A 12,178-nucleotide genomic window follows, 5' to 3' on the forward strand; every position below is an offset into this window, starting at 1 on the left:
TCTGACTTATCAATCTGGGGTTTTAAGTTATCTGGACACAGAGAAAAGAGAAAGTACTTTATTCTATGTATTACAAATGTCTTTTCACAGTTTTTGGTTTACTGTTTTGCTCTCTTAATGGTGTCTTTTGATAGCTGTTCCTGATTTTAATGTACTAAAACTTACCAGTATTTCCCCTTCTGATTAGTGTCTTTGGAATTCAGTCTAAGAAAACATTCTACCTGGAAGTCATAAAGTTATTTTCTTATATTATTTTCAGCAGTCCAGGAACTATTTATTACTGTGCTGATCAAACTATGCTCTGAGGACCTGTGCTAATTCTGAACTGTTTTTTTACTGGTCCATGATGAGATAAGTACAGAGATTGAGAGTATGCATTCAGAAACTTTTATGGTGATGTGACATTACATAACGTGCAAGAGGACTCATCTTGCTGATAGTTCTGGTGTGATTGAACTCATGTGGTGAGTCAGGCATCTGAGATTTTGGATATTTTTAAAAACATGGCTCTTTTAAAAAATTAATTAATTAATTTATGGCTGCATTGGGTCTTAGTTGCTGTGCGCATGGGCTTTCTCTAGTTGCGGCGAGCTGGGGCTAATCTTCGTTGCGGTGCACAGGCTTCTCATCCCGGTGACTTTTTGTGCAGAGCACCGGCTCTAGGCACGCGGGCTCCAGTAGTTGTGACATGTGGGCTCTAGAGCACAGGCTCAGTAGTTGTGGTGCACGGTCTTAGTTGCTCCGCGGCATGTAGAATATTCCTGGACCAGGGATTGAACCTGTGTCCCCTGCATTGGCAGGCGGATTCTTAACCACTGCACCACCAGGGAAGTCCAAAAACGTGGCTCTTTACTACAGAGAGTGTGAGATGTATTCTTCGAGAAGCTTTATTGCTTTGCTTTTCGCATTTATGTCTATGATCTCCCAAGGACTGTAGGGGTCCAATTTTATTTTTCCCATATGGGTACCCTGTTTTCCCAGAACTATTTATTGAAAAGGGTCACTCACTGCTTCCCTCACTGCTCTGCAATGGTCTATTTGTCAGGAGCCAAGAGTTCTGTTCTCTGTATTCTGTTTCATTTGTCATGTTTCTCTTTGCACCAGTACCACACTGTCATAATTCTATAAATAGCTTTAAAATAAGTATTGATATCTGGAAAAGTAAGTTCTGTAACCTTCTTTTTTTAGAAGTATCTTGATATTTTTGGCCCTTTGAACTTTCTTAGAAATTTTAGAATCATATTGTCAAATTATGCATGTGCACACAGATAGACACACACACACAACCTGTTCAGATTTTGTTTGGAATTGTGTTGCATTTATAGGTCTGTTTAGTCTTTCAATTTGTGGCTGGAGAGTGGTATGTGTGTGTGTGTGTGTATCTTACACATTGTTGTATTTATTCCTATCTTTTGGGTTACTCAGTGTTTTTGATAGTTCACTGAGTTGTACTTTTAAGTATTGTGTACACTCCTAAATATATTGTTATGTTTTACAATAGTGATGGTTTTAAAACATGCATTTACAATAGGTCAAAAGTCCCAAATTTCTAAAATTAAATATAATACAACATAAGATACCATGGGATTTTAATTATATTTTCTAATCATCTATTGCTACTATGAGGGAAATTATTAATTTTTGTATGTTGAGCTTGTATTAGGTCACCTTCTAAATTTTTTTTTTTTTTTTTTTTTTTTTTGCGGTACGCGGGCCTCTCACTGCTGTGGCCTCTCCCGTTGTGGAGCACAGGCTCCGGACGCGCAGGCTCAGCGGCCATGGCTCACGGGCCCAGCCGCTCCGCGGCATGTGGGATCCTCCCGGACCGGGGCATGAACCCGTGTCCCCTGCATCGGCAGGCGGACTCTCAACCACTGCGCCACCAGGGAAGCCCCTAAATTTTTATATTTAGCTCTTTTTTTAAAGAGAATTTTTTTTAAAGAGAATGTTTCTTAAAGTGAGTGATCAGATAACCAGAACAGTTACTTCTGTTCTTTCTGACACATACAGCCAGGACACTGTTGAATAGAAATAGTGACAGGCATTCATGTTTTCTTCCTGACCTTAGTAAGAAATGTTTGTTATGTTTCATTCACTAAGTGATGTTTATTGTAGTTTTCTGGTAGATAAATTTTAAGTTATGGGAGCTTTCTTCTCTTCCTAGTTTGTTACTAGTTTTCCCCTCAACCTCCAAAGAATTTGTGTTCAAGTCTATCAAGATTTTTGTTTTAAACTAGGTGCTGGCAAACTATGGCCTAGAGGTCAAATACGTTTTACCACTTTTTGCGGGGGGACCCGTCATCTAAAAATGGTTTTTGCATTTTTAAAAAGTTGGGCAAAAATCAAAAGAAGAATAAAACTATATGAAATTCAAAATTCAATATCCATAAATGACGTTTTATTGGAACACAGCCATACTCATTCGTTTACATGTTGTCTTGGCTACATTTATGCTTTCATGCTACAATGGCAGAGTTGAGCAATTGTGACAGAGGTAATGGCCTGCAAAGCCTAAAACATTTACTATCTAGCCCTTTACAGAAAAAGTTAGATAACCCCTGTTTTAGACCATCATGATGATCACTTTTATTCTCTTTTACCCTACTAAAGTATCAGATAGGATGCTTTCCTCCACAAGTAATAGAAATCATGACCCAAATTTTACTTACAGAATAAAAACATTCACATGTAGACAAGCTCTGGGCATGGCATAATCATTCTTCATGTCTGTTTTTCTGGCTTTGCAGCCTATATTGGTTGTCTTTGTTCTTAAGTGTCCTCCCTGCCCAGATGGAATCTTTTAAATTTGATTTTCTTTGTCCCTAAAATAAGTAAAACTTCTCTGACAATACAAATAGGATTATTTGCCGATTGGTCCCTAGGGATTTTGTATATTGTTTTAACAAATGTAGTTTAAGTACATATTAGTCTGATTTCCAATCATATGATCAGGTGTGTGGATACTATTGGTGCCATATGCAATGGTGCTATCCTAGGTATCAATGACACCTACATTGAAATTTTTGAAAATGTCCTTCCTGGTAAGATATTGAATGTTAACCGTGGATGTCTCCAAACCTCTTTGTGTCTATGTGTATCTCCCTGATGTTTTCTGTTTTAAGGATCATTTTAGTGTCCGGGCTTCTTAGGAATAGTCATTCAATAGCCTTTCCGACACTGATGGCCCTGCGAATGAAAATGTCAACGCGGAAGGGTCTGAAGTGCTAGCCAAATGTGGTGATGGCTGTGTTTCTTTGATGATGATGGCTGATATCTGGTCAGTTTCCTGGGATATAATCCTCATCTTTCACAGAATAGGAAAGTGATAAAAGGGTAGCTATATTTTCCCCACTGACTCGGAATGTGTCTGTCTTTCTGTATCCAGAGGGAATTGTTTCTTAAAAATTCTAGTTCCATGAAGATAAAAAATTTTAGTGCTGATAAAAAAATAAATAAACCTTCTAACTAGAAGGACATGATTAATATTTTTAAAAAGAATATCCTACCATTTCAAATGCTCACCCATCAAGATTATTTCTGACTGGATCTTCCCTACTCTCTAGGGTAGAGTACCTGTTCATATGTGTGAAGTGTCAATCAAAATGTAAAGTTTTCATTGGAATTTATAAACAGGAACAACATTTCTTCTGAGAGAGGGAATACAATATATTCTAAATTAAAAGGCTCAAATCTAGAAAGATAAGTGAAGTTGAAAATAAAACAGCCAAAATGAGAGAATACTTATTAAAAGTATTATTAAATACTTATTAAAAGTATTTTTATACCAGCCTGAATTTAATACTTATTAAATACTTAATACTTATTAAATACTTATTAAAAGTATTTTTATACCAGCCTGAATTTCTAAAAGAATATAAAATAGTTACATACTTTTTACAACTTTGAGTAGGTAGTGCGTCCACTACCACAGGGTAGAGTCTCCCAGGAGGTAAATGAGTTTTCCTTTTAAACATCCATTTATCTTAATTGTATTAACTGAATCTTGAAGTTCTATCATTTCTTTGCCATCTTTGCTGATGCTGTGCTGACTTAGGCCTTGGTCTCTAACCTGAATATCACTGGTCTGACAGTTGGTGTCTTTGTATAAAATCACTTACCCTTGTTCAATTAACGAAGCAATAATTTATTTTTTCTGTGAACGTTTTTTTCATAGGAATATTTTTAAACATTTTAAAAATAGCTTAAAAATAACATATCCACATTTTAAAAACTTCAAAAAAGCTTAAAATATCTAACTTGAATTCATATTTTTAAATAGGATTTTGCTAAAAGTGACATGCAGCAGGCAACACAAACCAATATTCTTAGATTTTTCCAGTGAGTTCCATTAGAATTACAAGCTCTCTTGGCACATGGTCTGTCTTCCAATGTATCTCAGGTAGCAGTGCACCAAGAGTTTTGCTATGGGGTAACAGAGATCATCAGATTCCTTACCTGTCATGCTTCCTCGTCACTTGCTGTGTCACTCTCCTACCACTAGACCAGTGCATCGTATTTTGTTTTGTTTACATCAGCACTTCTGTACTAATATCATATTCTGTATTAGATAGGAAGAAAATAATAATGACTTAAAAATACAAACCTATTTATCCCTCATATAACAGTCATATAGTGAGCAAGCCAGGACTAATATGATGTTGCATGGTGTCAGGGATTCCAGTTCCTTCTGTCTGCTTGTTCTGCTTTTCTTTTTTCAGGGGGGCTGGTGTGATACTCTTAATTTTATTATTCCTTTTACAAATTTACTGAGATTTAATTGGTGTACAAAAAAACGCATATACTTAACGTGTACAGTTTGATGAGTTTGAACATGTGCATAAACCCATGATGCCATCACCACAATTAAGGTGCTGTTCTTAACCTATGACTTCAATCCCACGGTCTAACATGGCTCTTTCATCTCTTACCATTATATCTACAGTTCAGCCAGTAGGAAGGGGAGGGCTAGTTGTTTTACTTTTAAACGCATGACCTAGAAGTTTCCCTTATCACTTCCACTCACAATCCTGGCAAAAATCTAGTTATGGCCTTAACTAGCTGAAAGAAGGCTGTGGCCTTTAGTTTGTGACAATGGACCCAGCTAAAATTATGGTGTTCAATTACTAAAGAGGGAGAGGGGAACGGATATTGGGAGACCACCTGCTTCACTTTCCGTGCTTAGCCCCATGTAGGCCTTGTGGTCTCTGGTTGCCAATGTCCACATAATAGTCATCAACATGGTTGTTCTGTGCATGTAACCTTTGGACAAATGGCAAAATGGTGCTGATTGCAGAACTGGAAAAATTCTGGATTAGCTATTCCTTGATGACCTGGAGGAGTTGTTAAGTCCTGGAGATTTTGGCCTGCTAAAGAGAGTTTTCATAATCCTATGAAATTCCTGTGTTGGAATTTCCATGTGACATGTTTGACCTTCTATGATGTTTGACATCATCACATCCTGGATGGCTGAATATCATAACCGTGGAAACTTAACATTGCTCTACCCATCCTAATAATGCACTGGCATACTTTGGTGAGAAAGATAGCCTTTGAGTTTATTATCATAAACCATATCTTGTATAATATTAATGTGTCAGGGTATTCATTTTTGCCAAGTGTCAAACTAAGCGCTCTGCAGGACTATTTCAAATATATAGCAAATTCTCTTATGATCAGTCTTACATGTTTATTTTACTTGATAATTTTAGAATAGGCTTGAATATTTTTAAGAGTATGTTAGTAATAGTTTTAAGATTCCATTGTATTTATTGATTAGTTTAGGGATTGTGGCAGGCAGACTAATGGCCCTCCAAAAATATCTACTTTATAATCCCTGAGACCTGTGAATATGTTACCTTCCATGGCAAGTGGGACTTCCAGATATGATTACGGGTATGGGTTTTGAGCTGGGAGATTATCCTGGATTATCTGGGTGGGACCAATCTGAATCGCTTTAGTCATCAAAAGTGGAAGAGGGAAGCAGAAAAATGGGTCAGAAAGATGTGGTGTGAGGACTTGACCCACCATTGTAGCTTTGTAAAAAAGGAGGAAGGGGGCTGCGAGGAATGTGGGCAGCCTCCAGAAGCCTGAAATGACAAGGAAACTGATTCTGCCCTAGAGCCTCCAGAAGGGAATGCCGTCCTGCTACACCTTAATTTTAGCCCAGTGAGACTGATGTTGAACTCTTGAACTACAGAACTGCAAGGTGATACATTTTTGTTGTTTCAAGATGATACATTTTTGTTGTTCAAGATACTTTGTTACAGCAACAATAAGAAAATAACGCAGAGATGATTGACTTTTTTTTCAGTATCAAGTCATCCCACCCAGAAACAAACAGTATTTTTTCATCTATTTGTATAAATTTTATTTTATATCACTTAGTAGCAATTTAAATTGTCTTTCTGTAGGTCATGCACATTTTGTTAAATTGTGAATTAGCTCTTTAAAGTACAAAGCAGATTGCATCACTCTCTTCCTTCATTGTTTTTTTGTAGCTTTCGAAAACTTACTGAATAAACACTAAAATCCTCAGCTTTGTACTTGAGAGCCTCCATGATTTAGCTTCTTCCTTTTTTTAGCCTCATGCTTCACTACATTCCACCAAATGCTCTCACTCCTTTGGGCTGTTGAACAAAGTTCATGACGATTTTACTCCTGAGTAGAGTTATCAGATTAAAAAAATACAGAACACTAAATTGAATTTGAATTATTTTTAAGGAGCAATAATTTTTTAGTGTCAGTATTCCTCGTGCAATATTTTCCCTTTATCTTATGTCATATGCATAAGAAATTAGGAATTACTGAAATTGAACTGACACTTTGTATTATTATTTGCTAAACCTGGCAACCTTACTCATGATCTTTATGAGTTTTCTCTTTCACCTCATTCCCTGTCTACAGATATCCTTTGGGGCTAAGTCAAATACCACCTTATCATAAGCCCTTCTGCCTTTTTACTTCCTTCATAGAATTGGTAGGTTAAATGTCTTTCAGATTGCAGCCTTGCTGAACATTTATTTTTCTCCATTTGCCCATAACGCCTCATATCTGTTAGAATCTCAATAAACATTTGCTGAATAAATGAATAAATATTAGGCAATAAATCAGTTGAGGTACATCTCAAAATGATTGTTATTGGTAAACTCTTAGGCTTTAAAGAAAGTTATTTTAAAGCTAAGTATAAACATTGTTCTTTCATAAGTAACATGGCTTTGTGTTTAACACTAAAACACATTTAATGAAACGGAAAACTCCATATAAAACTGCTAAGTGCATCCACTAAAGGTTAGGAAGGTATGCCCACAGAGAATTCGGCTAACTAAACCAAAACGTTTCTACTCTGAAGCTGTGGGTATCCATCAGAGATTTGTACAGAATGTCCCCCAGACAGAATCACTGACTCTAGGAGATGCATTCCTGGGTTTAAATATGGATGTAGGATATGAATACTTTCCCCTTTGGGATAAATTGAGATGAAATCTGTTATAAAAAGAGTTTGAAATAATTTCCTTGAATTGATTTCTCTCTTTAAAATCCACGGTGATTGACACCACAGACCCCTGCTAGGAATGGTTTTCCTGGAAAATCGTGATTGCTAGGGTTGATTCTGATAAAGTCTCCTCTGTGTCAGAATGTCTCTTAGAAGATCCATGCTAAGCACCACCTACCACAGGACAAAGCAAACTTACTGTTATATCAGGAGACATCAATGTGGTTAAGATGTTTCATCGTTTCAACTCCTATACTGGACCTTCAAAAATATAAGACAACAAACTACCCTGCTGTCTGTTGACACAATACAAGTAATAGAAGCTTGTGAGTGAAGGATAATTTAAAATTTTCTACAACTGCAAGCTATTATGGTTGTTGTAAATATTGTATCTATTGGGCATTGTATATGAATTAGGATTTTTTATTGTATATCCATTGTATATGCATTAGGAAAACTATTTACCTTTCTGGGAGCACCTTGAAGTCCAGGGCAGCTCTGCTCTTCTGTCACATGCAATCAGTGTGTCCTGGAATTTTAGTTTCAAAGTATTTATCTAATCTGAAAGTCCTCCTCTCTCTCTACTTAAACATCACTTATTCAAGTTCATACAGTATTTTTCTCAGATTACTGTCAGCCTCTAGCCAGGCCGTCTCAATTTTATCCCATCTAAATTCTTCAACACAACTGCCAGAGCATCCTTTCTTATTGCAAATGCAACTGCATTACTGCTTAAAATCCTTTATTTTAAAGTTGTTTATTTAAAATCCCCATCACTTACCTAAGGAGTTCAGGCTTCTTAGCCTGGCATGAAGACCTCTTCTCATAGGGTTCCTGCTTCCCTCTTTATATATGTTTTCTGCTATGTTTACCTTCCATTTTTCCTAGAAACTTGCTTTCCGAGGGTTGTAAGCTTTATGAAGGAAGGTAATATATTTGCCTGGTCCACTGCTGTGTCCCTGATACCTCACAAAGTGGCTGGCAGAAAGTCATGTTCAGTCTGATGCATGAATAAATATACACTGCATTTCTTTCCTCCAGTTGATGAAAGACTCTCTGACTCTCCTACTTCAAAGCTCTTACGCTCCCTTTGATTCACTCTTTGTTCCAGTCCTGTGTACATGTGTAGGTAAGCGGTAGCAGGCAGAAAGGGGACACGGGGGAATGGGGACCCAGGTGCCAGGTAGTACAACGGATATAAGTGGTACCTCATTCGCTACTATGGATGTCTCTTCAGGTTCAATCCAGAGAAAGGAAGGGATCAACACATTTTCATCCTTACTGGGACTTAGGCATAAGGACACTTACTGGGTAGGAAGAGATTTGGTGAGGGGTACCATCAGAGATCAAAGGGAAAGAACAGAAACCCAACTGTGCTTTTACTTGTTTCAGAAGGGAATCAAAGACTATTGATCAGAAGCCAACACTTGGATAACTCTGTAAGATCTGAAATGCATGTTATTTTTCCATGTTTGCTATCCATACGTTACTTCCTCTTAGCGTATTTTTTGGGAGCTTAAGGGGAAGAGACTGTAAGCTTGACTTAGAAAGCTGCTGAGAAAGGGGTTGCTGAGAACCTAGCATTCCACTCTATGACCAAGCTTAAGGAAAGTGAATTCCCAGGAAAAAAAATGGATCCCTAGGGGGAAAAAAAAGAATGGAAAGGGAAAAGGAAATGGATTGAGACTTACAGAAAGTTAGCAAAGTAGCCAAAGAGTCTGGAACTGATAGGTTGTCTCAGGGATTGGCCCACAGGTTCTGGGATTTGTGGTGGCATATAAGTTATCCTTTGTAAATTCCCAAAGTGACTCATGAAGTGTTTTGCAGCTTATGGTAGAGCTGGCAGACCAGGAAGTAAGTATGTTTGTGAGGAATGGGAGAAAATCTTGGCATTGACACTGCCATGATTGATATGAGAAACATGCTTACACCCCAGTTTATGGAGGTCTGTTCAACTGGAGGCTTCCGAAAATCACTAGATCACAACTCAGGGAGTATGGAGGACTCCTCCAACCTGATATCTGAGAATATCTGAGAATACCTGATCTTGAGATCAATTGGGGATGACCAGTAGGAAGGAGTTGGATCGTTGGAAAGATGACTCAGGCTGCAGTGTGGACAATGGATTAGAGAGGGTAGGCTAGGCAGAAAGGAACCTGTGACAAGTAATCTAGACGAGATGATGATGATCTGAACTCAGGTAAGAGCAGTAATCATGGAGAGAAATGGATAAATGTGAAAGATACTTAAGAGGTAGAATCTACAGAATATGATATGGGGGATGAAGAAGCATGGATGTTACCATACACTTATCAAGGAATCCTTTTCTGGTGTAACATCTATTAACTAACACAGCAGAATTCTTTTCCATTGAAAATATTTTGTAAAACCTAGGTCTACAGTAAAAGATATGACTGAATCTGAGAATACCGGTCATCATGGAGAAGGACAGGCATATATAATATAGTTCACCTTGGGCAGCCCTCTTTTATTGAACATCTGAGTGAGAATGCCAACCCTGGTGGTAGGAGTCATGAACAGGGGGCTCAGGAAGATGCCGCATACCTGATCAGACCTTAAAGAGGCATCTGAGAGGGTCATGCTCAATATATATATATATTTTTTTGCGGTACGCGGGCCTCTCACCATTGTGGCCTCTCCCGTTGCGGAGCACAGGCTCCGGACGCGCAGGCTCAGCGGCCATGGCTCACGGGCCCAGCCGCTCCGCGGCACATGGGATCTTCCCAGATCGGGGAACGAACTCATGTCCTCTGCATCGGTAGGCGGACTCTCAACCGCTGCGCCACCAGGGAAGCCCCATGCTCAATATTAATTGAGGTAGGCAATGTATCTCTGCCTGTGGGCACCTCTCAGGGTATCTAAAATTATACTTAGCTGTGAAAAAAAGCTTCTTCCTTGACAGTAAGATAAGAAATTTCTCCATTCCTGGTGGTCATGTCAGTCAGGGCCTCACAGAGTGTGTGTTGAGGTCAGAAAGTAGAATTCTTGGACACGAGTATCCAGGTTCTCACACAGTTCAGCACTTGAATTTAAAACCAGGGCACAAACAGTATTGACATGGGAGGTACCACTGGCAGACTGGCCCGTGAAGATCACCCTGTCATAGCCTTGGTTCCTTGCCCTCCCGAGAGCCTACACCCCTTCACTGGGGAGGATGAGCAGGAGAGACAGAGACACCCGGCCCTCCCAGAACAGGGTGAAGCTGACAAGGTAGGTGCCATTGTTGAAGTCTGTCACCTTTCCCGAAGCGCCTGCCTTCAGGGCTGGGGAGGACATCCTGGCCCTCAGGAAACCCCCGCCATATTCCTTCCTGCGTCCCAAGTGGTCCCTCACCTCCAGCAGGACGTCTAGCTGATCCTCCCTGCAGTATGTGTCTCGAGGGCTGAGGAGGGTGGCTTTGCTGTGTGTGGCGCTTGGTGGTGGAGCTCACGTGGGTGAAGGGTCTGGGTGGGGTCAGCTGGGATCCATGATCCCCTTTATTCTCAGCTCAGTCTCTGTTGGTGACTTTGACAGGCTCGGTGATGTTTTAGGGTATGGGGACTTTGTGGAGCTGTTCCAGTGGCAGAGGGAAATGGGTAAGTTAGAGTGAACCAAACTGAAGGGGCAAGGAATGAGACATACTATGAAATGAACCTGTCCAAATAATTTTTACTTCTTCTGTGTTTGAATATTTATTTACATATTATCATCAATTTTATTTAAACTCTGACAATTTTGAATAAAATGTATACTACACGTTTATCTTTAACCTCAGTGTTTTTGAGAATGCCTGAACAGTTGTAGATAAATATATTAAATCCAAAATAGAGAGCTCAGAGAATACTTATGAGTAATAAATTGATTCCAGTGCATTTACTCTTCCTTTTCTTATACATCTTATCACCAGTCATCATTACCTTCTGTTAGTTCTACTTATGTATATCTTTTACCCTTGTCTAATAGTCTTTTCTTCCCCAGCTGTATTATAGTTCAAGTCACCATTGTTTATTTCCTGAATTGTAGAAGTCATTCCAAGGGTCAAAGCTTCAGTTCCGCTTTCTCCCCAATTAATTTTCTCCATTGTTGCTAAATCAGTCCTTCTCAAGCAAAACTCTCTTCACATCCCTCCCTGCTTAAATCCCTTCAATGGCTTCTCATTACCCTGAGGGTAAAGTCTAATTTTGATATGGCTTTATGCTATGACCTCTTTTTTAACTCTCTCTAGTTCCTGCCACTCCTTTTTTGCATTCTATTGATACATTTTAATGAGTAACTGTTTTTATTTTCTGGAGCTGACCTTCCTTTCCTTCAGTTCTCACTCTTTATTAATACACCTCTTCCAGGATGGCTGGCCACCTCCACATTTTCCCCCAAACCACCTAAACATCTGTTAACTTCTTACTGAAAAATCTTTAGAACCTTAGAGGTTCCTTTTTATCCTTTTAGCACTAGATCATGTTTTTATAGGTTCTCAAATTCAGTAATTTCCAAATCTTATCGATAGTCAGAAGTGCCTGCAAACTTTTCTAAAAATATGGATTCTCAAGCTGCAGCCCAGATCAGCTGAATCATAATCACTAAATGCCTTGCCCGAGAGTTTATGTTTTTCAAAAGCCTCACATGAAATCAAGTCAGGTAATTGTGAGAACAATGGTTATAGACTGGTGGTTGTCAACCCTTTTGTAC

General features: G+C 38.8%; 2 pseudogenes; both read right to left on the minus strand.

Moving 5' to 3' along the window:
• Window positions 1–2,899: 2,899 nt before the first annotated feature.
• On the minus strand, window positions 2,900–3,417 carry LOC137231179 (NXPE family member 1-like; annotated as a pseudogene).
• Window positions 3,418–10,383: 6,966 nt separating this feature from the next.
• On the minus strand, window positions 10,384–11,573 carry LOC137231180 (NXPE family member 1-like; annotated as a pseudogene).
• Between the last annotated feature and the right edge of the window lie 605 nt (window positions 11,574–12,178).

This window comes from Pseudorca crassidens, chromosome 9 (genome assembly GCF_039906515.1).
Source record: "Pseudorca crassidens isolate mPseCra1 chromosome 9, mPseCra1.hap1, whole genome shotgun sequence".
In the NCBI taxonomy this organism is placed as follows: domain Eukaryota; kingdom Metazoa; phylum Chordata; class Mammalia; order Artiodactyla; family Delphinidae; genus Pseudorca; species Pseudorca crassidens.